Here is a 10,000-nt window from a genome sequence, read left to right as displayed (position 1 = left end):
ACCCATTTAAAGTTTGAGAATAGGTTGAGGTCGTTTCGGCCCCAAGGCCTCTAATCATTCGCTTTACCGGATGAGACTCTTATATAATGAACGCCAGCTATCCTGAGGGAAACTTCGGAGGGAACCAGCTACTAGATGGTTCGATTAGTCTTTCGCCCCTATACCCAGTTCCGACGATCGATTTGCACGTCAGAATCGCTACGGACCTCCATCAGGGTTTCCCCTGACTTCATCCTGACCAGGCATAGTTCACCATCTTTCGGGTCCCAGCGTGTACGCTCTAGGTGCGCCTCTATTATAATATAATCCGAAAACTAAATTATAATAATATAAGACGCCCTAGGAGTGCGATATTTAATACATAATATAAATATATCCTCCTTTTATCATTTATAAAAAAATATAAATAATATTTACTTTCATTGTGCCTTTGGGTTTCATAAAATTTATAAATATTTCGATGAAAAAATATTTTATTCCCAATGACTTGCGTACATGCTAGACTCCTTGGTCCGTGTTTCAAGACGGGTCCTGAAAGTACCCAAAGCTATATCGTCGCTGACAGATAAATTTTTAATAAAAAAAAATGAGCCAGTTCATTATCATACACCTACTGACAGTTAAATAGTATCATATAACGGCATAAAATCCGTATATATAATATGTTTTAATAAAAAAACCTATTTATACTCGTGGTGGATCTGAACGCGTTAATAACGCGACTCAATATCAATTTATAATTAATACCATCAAACAATTAATCAAGAAACATAGGCGTTTAACATACACAAAATATTATCAAAAAATAATATTGTACATTAATCAACGCACCAATGCCTATAGATTAATATTTAATGGGTCGCAACGTCCTACAAGATGAGAAGTGCATACCTCGTTATCATACAATTAACAATATACAGCAGTGCATATATTTTTACTAAAAATAAATTCCTAATAAAAATTTTTGTCACATGCTAGTACAAATTGGTTGATTAACGATAAAAAGTAAATGAATCTCATCTTTCGACCTTTCGGGTTTCTCAGGTTTACCCCTGAACGGTTTTACGTACTCTTTAACTCTCTCTTCAAAGTTCTTTTCAACTTTCCCTCACGGTACTTGTTCGCTATCGGTCTCGTGGTAATATTTAGCCTTAGATGGAGTTTACCACCCACTTAGAGCTGCACTCTCAAGCAACCCGACTCTAAGGAAAGATTCACCTATCATCAATAATAATCACTACGGGCCTGGCACCCTCTATGGGTATATGGCCCCATTCAAGATGGACTTGGATGTATTATATAACAATAGGTTTATATTGAATCTTCCTAAACACTACATTCCCCAAGTGTCTGTTTATCAGCCACGGGGTTCAGTGCTGGGCTTATCCCTGTTCGCTCGCCGCTACTAAGGGAATCCTAGTTAGTTTCTTTTCCTCCGCTTAATAATATGCTTAAATTCAGCGGGTAATCTCACCTACTCTGAGGTCGTAAAAGTTTTTAGAAGTATTAAAACAAAAATTTTTTTTATATATTATGTTTTTGTTATATTTTATAAGTAAACAATTTTCTTAATTATTCATACTCAAATTTTTTTAATATTATTATATAATATTATTTTTATATTTATCTAAAGAGAAGAAAATAAAAAATAAATAATTATATATATTAATTTTTTTCGAGTATATTGAAAATTTTATTACAAATAAAATATTCCATAACAAAATATTAATATATAATATTTTTGTTTATTCTTCTTTATTTAATATTTTAAAAATATATTATTAATATCATTTATTATTAATATTATTATTAACATAAAGTTTTATAATATTATATATAAATGATAAAAAATAATATTGATATATTAATTTAAAAATGTCGACAAATAATAAAAAATATATAAATTTTAAATGCTATTAAAAACATTTTATATTTATTTTTTTCTTATATTTGGCGTAAAACATTCATATATAAATAATTTTACATTTCTTTTATAAAAATTTTATTTATCAATTTAATTAAATATGAAAAAATAAATTTTCTTTTTTAATTATTGATAAATTTGTTTTTCATAAAAAAAATTTTATGTAAAATAATCTTTTATTATATTAATATAATGTATACGACCCTCAGCCAGATGTGGTCCGGGAACAGTATCCAAGGACCGCAATGTGCGTTCGAAATGTCAATGTTCATGTGTCCTGCAGTTCACAAGTTGACGCGCAATTAGCTGCGTTCTTCATCGACCCACGAGCCAAGTGATCCACCGTCCAGGGTAATCTTTTTAAATTTTAAATGTAAGTATTATTATTAATAATAATCTTTATTTTTAATATAAAAAATAAAATTATTAATTTATATATCTTTATAAATTCTTTTAAAATAAAAAAATTTTTCTAGAATATAAATTATATATTTTATTTTAAATATATATATATAAATTAAAGATATTATGGTATTAATAAATATATACATAACATTTTTGATATTTTTGTTAGTGCTAGCTAGATATAATAATTAATATTTGGTATATTTTATAGAAATGTATTTATTTTTTTTTTATAAATTATTTTCTACATAAAAATATATATAATATTAATATGGTACAAAACAAATGGGTTTGTTTTTTAACATAATAACTTTTAATAAAAAAAAAGAAATATCAAGACAAAACATAAAGAAATTTAAATTTGAAATAAATTTTATTCTTTAAAAAAATTTTATCTTGTGTTTTCTTTATTTTTATTATATAACATAGAAAAATAAAAATATAGATTATATCAATTATAATCTTATTTTATTTTTCTTAATAGAGATTATATACATATAAACAAATAATTTCAATATATTCTATTTTTAATTTCACTTTTTTATAAGAGAAATTATTTATAGATTTTATTAATAATTATTGTTTAATAATAATAATAATATTGAATATAAAAATATTTTATATGTAACAAATATATTATTAATATTTATATAATATTCTCTATATTATATGTATAGATATATTATGTGTATAAAAAAAGTTTGGCGTATTACTTTAATATGATATCATAACCAAAATAAATCTCTTTTAACACATAATTACTATTATATATTTTGAGAAAATTACATATTAATATGTTATTTTGTTAAAAAAAATATTTCTTATCAATAATATTTTTATTTTTTGGAATATTTAAAAACAATACAAAAAATATAAATAAATATATTTTATATATATCGTTAATGATCCTTCCGCAGGTTCACCTACGGAAACCTTGTTACGACTTTTACTTCCTCTAAATGATCAAGTTTGGTCATCTTCCCAGCAACATCGGCAATATCAGAAATATTGCCGCGTACCAGTCCGAAGACCTCACTAAATCATTCAATCGGTAGTAGCGACGGGCGGTGTGTACAAAGGGCAGGGACGTAATCAACGCGAGCTTATGACTCGCGCTTACTGGGAATTCCTCGTTCATGGGGAACAATTGCAAGCCCCAATCCCTAGCACGAAGGAGGTTCAGCGGGTTACCCGGACCTTTCGGCCTGGGAGGACACGCTGATTCCTTCAGTGTAGCGCGCGTGCGGCCCAGAACATCTAAGGGCATCACCTGTTATTGCTCAATCTCGTGCGGCTAGAATGCCGCCTGTCCCTCTAAGAAGAATTATTTGTACGCCGGCAGTAAAAACCACATCAAAAAACTGCGTACCCATACACCATAACATATGCAACATAAAGCACAATATATACAAAATATAATCTTGATCGTTAAATCTCAAAAATACATGCATATATAAATACAATACATAACACACATGAAAATGAATGAAATGGGAAACAAACAGCCGATGGGCCTTGAGATGCCGGTAAAGTACGTCTATTTAGCAGGCTAGAGTCTCGTTCGTTATCGGAATTAACCAGACAAATCGCTCCACCAACTAAGAACGGCCATGCACCACCACCCACCGAATCAAGAAAGAGCTCTCAATCTGTCAATCCTTCCGGTGTCCGGGCCTGGTGAGGTTTCCCGTGTTGAGTCAAATTAAGCCGCAGGCTCCACTCCTGGTGGTGCCCTTCCGTCAATTCCTTTAAGTTTCAGCTTTGCAACCATACTTCCCCCGGAACCCAAAAGCTTTGGTTTCCCGGAAGCTGCCCGCCGAGTCATCGGAGGAACTTCGGCGGATCGCTAGCTGGCATCGTTTATGGTTAGAACTAGGGCGGTATCTGATCGCCTGCGAACCTCTAACTTTCGTTCTTGATCAATCAAAACATTTTTGGCAAATGCTTTCGCTTCTGTCCGTCTTGCGACGATCCAAGAATTTCACCTCTAACGTCGCAATACGAATGCCCCCATCTGTCCGTATTAATCATTACCTCGGAGTTCCGAAAACCAACAAAATAGAACCGAGGTCCTATTCCATTATTCCATGCACACAATATTCAGGCAAAATTTGAGCCTGCCTTAAGCACTCTAATTTGTTCAAAGTAAACGTACCGGCCCACCTCGACACTCAATTAAGAGCACCGCGACGGGATTGCAATTGGGGGCTGCCACCGCTCTTAACGGTTAAACACTTACGACAAATTACATAATAAAAATATATATAATGCATTAAATAAATAATAACACTAAAATATACTTTATACATAATCTGTACCACCCACCGGTAGGACGTCCCACATAACATGCTAGTTAAACAATGCGAGCATTGAACCAACAGTGTAGGACACAGATTCGACTACGAGCTTTTTAACCGCAACAACTTTAATATACGCTATTGGAGCTGGAATTACCGCGGCTGCTGGCACCAGACTTGCCCTCCAATGGATCCTCGTTAAAGGATTTAAAGTGTACTCATTCCGATTACGGGGCCTCGGATGAGTCCCGTATCGTTATTTTTCGTCACTACCTCCCCGTGCCGGGAGTGGGTAATTTGCGCGCCTGCTGCCTTCCTTGGATGTGGTAGCCGTTTCTCAGGCTCCCTCTCCGGAATCGAACCCTGATTCCCCGTTACCCGTTACAGCCATGGTAGGCGCAGAACCTACCATCGACAGTTGATAAGGCAGACATTTGAAAGATGCGTCGCCGGTACGAGACCGTGCGATCAGCTTAAAGTTATTCAGAGTCACCAAATTAAACGATGCAAATTAAAATTTACACCGATTGGTTTTGATCTAATAAAAGCATTCCTTCCATCTCTGGTCGGAACTCTGTTTGCATGTATTAGCTCTAGAATTACCACAGTTATCCAAGTAAATGTGGGTACGATCTAAGGAACCATAACTGATATAATGAGCCTTTCGCGGTTTCACCTTAATTTGGCTTGTACTGAGACATGCATGGCTTAATCTTTGAGACAAGCATATGACTACTGGCAGGATCAACCAGGGAACTATTTGTATTTATAATATTAAATATATAATAATATACATGATATTTTTGTTTTCTTATTATAAGAAAAAAAATTTTCATACAATAATTATTAATATATAATAATATTATTACAATTTCATTTTAAATATCAGATGGTCTCACCCATTACTGATATAAATTTTTTTTTTTTTGTATCTCTATTGTTTTAAAATTAATAGAAAAAACATATGAGATATATATATTATTATTAATTTTTTTTTTTTTCAAATATATATTTTATTATGTCATTTATATAATTTTTTTGCTTTTACAAAAAGAAATATATAACATGTTATTCATAATAAATATTATTGAATAAAAAAAAAAAATAATAATTATGATTTTTGTCAGACCATCACCAAATGGGTCTTAAAATATTTCAAACATTTTCTCATACTCGTCGCTAGATTGAAAGCGTCATTTATTTTTTAATTTTATTTAAAAAGTTAATTTTAAATAAAAAACGTTATAATAACACTTAATATTCTCGCTTGGTATGAGGTGAGTCAATGTAATATTATTTATAAAAATAATTTTTATATAAATATTGTGTGCTCATATGGGAGTGTAAAGTTTAAAACTTATAACCCATGAACTTGCTTTGACAAAAAAATTTATATGTTATTCTATTTATAATCAATAATTTAATAAAAAAAAAATTTTTTTTAAATATTGATATAAAAAGATATACATATAGAGGTTTTTTTACAAAATTCTCATTAATTTTTTTACAAAAATAATACAATATTTAATATCAAAATAATCCAAACTGATTACCATCCAGACTATTATCAATATATATATGATTGTATTATTATTCATTTCAATACATATTTATTAAAACTGAGATAAAATTTCATATATTAATAAATATGCATGTGTAAAAAAAAAAATTTTTATATAATAATTGAAAATGTTTTTGCTATTATTTTGTATACATACATTAAATAATTGATAACAATTTAATACAATGTACACCTAAAAAATAATAACAGCATATACATATTCGAAACATTACTAGCAAAAAAACCAATATACAATATTAAATATCAAAATAAACCAAACTGATTACCATCCAGAATATTTTGAGTATATATATATATATAATTTTGTATATTTTGCGTTCATGTTAATAAAATATATAAATGATACATATTTGAAAAGTGTTATTCTTCTTTCTGTTTTTTCGTAATATCATGGTGTCCATAGACATGCAAAAGCGTCATACCAAGCCATATACATACCTACACCACCTTTGTTGAATGATACACGAACAGTATGAAAATTAAACAACATATTCAATATCATTTTATATTATACTAAAATAAATGTTATTCTATTAAGAAAGTGTATATTTTTAAATTTGGCATTCATTACATAGTCAAAATACAATAATAATATAGATGATACATATAGTATAATTGTTATTTTTCTTTCTGTTTTTTCGTGATATCATGGTGTCCATAGAATTGCAACGACGTCATACCAAGCCATATACAACTCTACACCACCTTTGTTGAATGATACACTTAGAGTATGAAAAATAAACAAATTATACTATATCATATATGTAAGACTGTTGAACATAATACCACAAAATACACTATTTCATATAGATATACATTCATTCTTGTCAACATAAAAGTACGTTATAAATGATACATATACAATAAGTTTTATTCCTCTTTCTGTTATTCCGTAATATCATAGTGTCCATAGAATTGCAACGACGTCATACCAAGCCATATACAACTCTACACCACCTTTGTTGAATGATACACGGACAGTATGAAAAATAAACAACCTATTCTATACCATTTAATATCATACTAAAACATGAAACAAATGTTATTCTATTAAAAAGTGTATTATTTTATTATATTTAGTATTCATTACACAGTCAACATACATAAATGATACATATACGATAAGTGTTATTCCTCTATCTGTGCATCCGTAATATCATAGTGTCCATAGAATTGCAACAACGTCATACCAAGCCATATACAACTCTACACCACCTTTGTTGAATGATACACGGACAGTATGAAAAATAAACAACTTATACTATACCATACTATATCATATGTGTGAGACTGCTGAACGTAATACCACTAATACACTGTTATACATAGATATACATTCATCTCATTAACTTACACGCACTATCCATCATATATATTAAAGACATTACACCCGGTGCTTCAAACTCAAAATATGATAATGTTTAAAATGGCTTTAAACATCATAAACTTTACAGAATAATCAAAATTTAAAGAAAAAAATTTTTAAAAAAAAATTTTTTTCAGCTAAAAATTTTTATTTTGGGACCAAAAAAATTTTTTTTTTCTTTTATCATATTTTATTAAATGAAATTTATGCATTATAATAAATTATTCAATAAACATTAATAATTATAATAAATTATTAAAAAATTTTTGGAATTAATGCAAATTTTTAGAAAAAAATGTATATTTTTTTTTTATATACAAATCGTACATGTTATATTGCGACAGGGTACCGGTATAATACATGTGATACATATGTAGATTTTCGAAAAAAATTTTATCCTTTTAAATGGTCCTAAATACTATATAAAGGTAAAATATATAGAATTTTTCGGGATTCATTAAAAAATTTTAGGGAAAAAATTTCATTTTATTTTATATACAAATCGTACATGTTATATTGCGACAGGGTACCGGTATAATACATGTGATACATATGTAGATTTTCGAAAAAAATTTTATCCTTTTAAATAGTCCTAAATACTATATAAAGGTGAAATATATAGAATTTTTCGGGATTCATTAAAAAATTTTAGGGAAAAAATTTCATTTTATTTTATATACAAATCGTACATGTTATATTGCGACAGGGTACCGGTATAATACATGTGATACATATGTAGATTTTCGAAAAAAATTTTATCCTTTTAAATAGTCCTAAATACTATATAAAGGTAAAATATATAGAATTTTTCGGGATTCATTAAAAAATTTTAGGGAAAAAATTTCATTTTATTTTATATACAAATCGTACATGTTATATTGCGACAGGGTACCGGTATAATACATGTGATACATATGTAGATTTTCGAAAAAATTTTTATCCTTTTAAATGGTCCTAAATACTATATAAAGGTAAAATATATAGAATTTTTCGGGATTCATTAAAAAATTTTAGGGAAAAAATTTCATTTTATTTTATATACAAATCGTACATGTTATATTGCGACAGGGTACCGGTATAATACATGTGATACATATGTAGATTTTCGAAAAAAATTTTATCCTTTTAAATAGTCCTAAATACTATATAAAGGTAAAATATATAGAATTTTTCGGGATTCATTAAAAAATTTTAGGGAAAAAATTTCATTTTATTTTATATACAAATCGTACATGTTATATTGCGACAGGGTACCGGTATAATACATGTGATACATATGTAGATTTTCGAAAAAAAATTTATCCTTTTAAATAGTCCTAAATACTATATAAAGGTAAAATATATAGAATTTTTCGGGATTCATTAAAAAATTTTAGGGAAAAAATTTCATTTTATTTTATATACAAATCGTACATGTTATATTGCGACAGGGTACCGGTATAATACATGTGATACATATGTAGATTTTCTAAAAAATTTTTATCCATTTAAATGCTTCTAAATACTGTATAATGCAAATATATATAATAATTTACAGAATTAATACAAAATTTTTATTGTACAAATTCACATTAATAGTTAATTGGTTAAAAAAAAATTTCAATACACAATGGGAATCAGGCTATTTTATTGGAACTTATTTATAATTAATTCATAATATATTTTTCTATATAAATTGATTAATTGTTTTTACATTCACCGTGTAAACGTATACACCATTCAAGTAACATAAAAAAAAAAAAAAAAAAAAAAATTATTATTATATTCTAGTAATACATAATAGTTATTCGCTAAAAAATATTTAATAGACAATAAAAATCTGACTATTCTGTTGTGAACTTATAAATTATTGATTCAAAATATATTTCTCTACCTAAATTTATTAATTGTATACACGCCCCCATGTACGTTGTTCAAGTCATATATTATTTTGCATAAGGATTACAAATAAATATTATATAATAAATAAGAGTTAATAAAAATTTAAAATTTATTATCCATTTTAAATTTATCAGCTAAATAAATATTTTTACATTCTTTTAAATTATTACTTTTTATTGTATTAAGAGTATATATCTAGTTTTATTAATCTTAATCCTTTTACAAGCACTAATATTATTTATACATAATATATTTTTATTTTATGTATGGAAAGCATAACTTGCTAAATACATCCTAACAATTTAAAAACTTTTCATTTGATTAATATTATTTACAATAGCTAATATTAATAGAATCTGAATAATCAAAATTATTTCTTTAAATATATGAATTCCGAATGTAAGTGTCCATCATAATACTTCATTAAGTTTATATTTGGCTAGCAACCTGTTATGCATAAATTGCTTTAAAGGTTGCCTACTAAACATATTATAATTATAATTATTAACAATTTTTGTCAATTGCGATTGCATTTTTTAGTATAA

The 10,000-nt window shown here is 27.8% G+C and overlaps 2 non-coding genes and 1 pseudogene across 2 annotated transcripts; all 3 read right to left on the bottom strand.

Annotated features, from left to right (window-relative positions):
- LOC123304607 overlaps positions 1-1,488 on the bottom strand; it is a 5,489-nt pseudogene extending 4,001 nt beyond the window's left edge.
- A 635-nt stretch (positions 1,489-2,123) lies between these two features.
- Positions 2,124-2,278, bottom strand: LOC123304611. Its single transcript, XR_006536614.1, has one exon. It is a non-coding gene; the product is annotated as a 5.8S ribosomal RNA (ribosomal RNA).
- A 951-nt stretch (positions 2,279-3,229) lies between these two features.
- LOC123304598 lies at positions 3,230-5,381 on the bottom strand. Its single transcript, XR_006536605.1, has one exon. It is a non-coding gene; the product is annotated as a small subunit ribosomal RNA (ribosomal RNA).
- Positions 5,382-10,000: the final 4,619 nt, after the last annotated feature.

Source organism: Chrysoperla carnea (assembly GCF_905475395.1).
Source record: "Chrysoperla carnea chromosome X unlocalized genomic scaffold, inChrCarn1.1 SUPER_X_unloc_7, whole genome shotgun sequence".
Classification (NCBI taxonomy): Eukaryota; Metazoa; Arthropoda; class Insecta; order Neuroptera; family Chrysopidae; genus Chrysoperla; species Chrysoperla carnea.
This window is presented reverse-complemented; position numbering and strand designations above follow the sequence as displayed.